This window comes from Geospiza fortis, unplaced genomic scaffold, assembly GCF_000277835.1.
Source record: "Geospiza fortis unplaced genomic scaffold, GeoFor_1.0 scaffold27, whole genome shotgun sequence".
Taxonomy (NCBI): domain Eukaryota; kingdom Metazoa; phylum Chordata; class Aves; order Passeriformes; family Thraupidae; genus Geospiza; species Geospiza fortis.
The window spans coordinates 4,049,057-4,050,012 of NW_005054329.1; the positions used below are offsets into that span (position 1 = coordinate 4,049,057).

Genomic DNA, 956 nt, shown 5'->3' on the forward strand with positions numbered 1-956 from the left:
CCCGGTAAATTTTAACCCCGGCTGCCAAAGGGAACTCAGGGGCTCCCCGAGCCGGGCCCGGCTTTTCCCCGTCCCGAGGGTCTGGGATCGGAGCAGGAACCTCAGACTGTGCCGAGAGAACCCCCGGCCCGGCCCCGCCGCCCTCCTGCCCGGACCCCCCTGATCCCCCTCACCCCTCCTTTCTCTCAGGGCAGGACCTTCCTCTGGGCGTATTCCTCCAAACTCAAAAAGCTTTCTTGGTGCTTGGATATTTTTTATTTCCTTCTTTTTCTATCTACCTCTCTCTCTCTCTTTTATTTTTTTAACCAAAACAAACAAACCAAAACCGAAAATTGCGAACCCGCTTTTTTTCTTTTTTTTTGGAGGGGAATGTTGCGGTGCTGGTCCTGCCTCTCCCCTCCTCGGAGAATCCTCCGTCCTCCCGGGGATGCTGCCGGGGCAGGCAGCAAACCTCCCTTCTCCAGGGCGCACAACGAAATACTGGGCAAAGCACTTCGCAAACCCCTGTTTAACCCTGTTTTTTTCTTTAAAAAAGGCCGAACGAGAGGGGTTGGTGGCCGTTCGTTAGCGCGGTCGGTGCATACGCGCCGGCGGAGCGATGCGGGAATTTACGCCTCAAAATGTTGGAAGGTGATGAGAAAATTACAGAGCAGCAACAAAAATAAAAGGGGGAAAAAAAATTCCTGCTTGTGCTCGCCTTCTCCTATCTCCTAAAGGAGATTATGGAGCAAATAGGTTCGATTTATACAAATCGGCGGCGTTTGGGTTTGTTGTTATTTTCTTTTACAAGGGTTTATGCTAAATTTGCTGGTGGCGGGGCTGAGTAGGGACAAGGCTGGAGCCGAACGCGAGCTGATTTCTCTCTGTAGGAAGACAATAATCCGGTTAATTGAGCCACCGGGGAGTGAAACCCTTCAACCAGAAATCCTGGCTCTGGCCGAGCAGGCGGAACGAGC

The 956-nt window shown here is 52.5% G+C and overlaps 1 protein-coding gene across 1 annotated transcript in view; it reads right to left on the reverse strand.

Moving 5' to 3' along the window:
- BARHL1 (BarH like homeobox 1) overlaps nucleotides 1-956 on the reverse strand; it is a 2,474-nt gene that overhangs the window by 526 nt on the left and 992 nt on the right. The window lies entirely within an intron of this gene.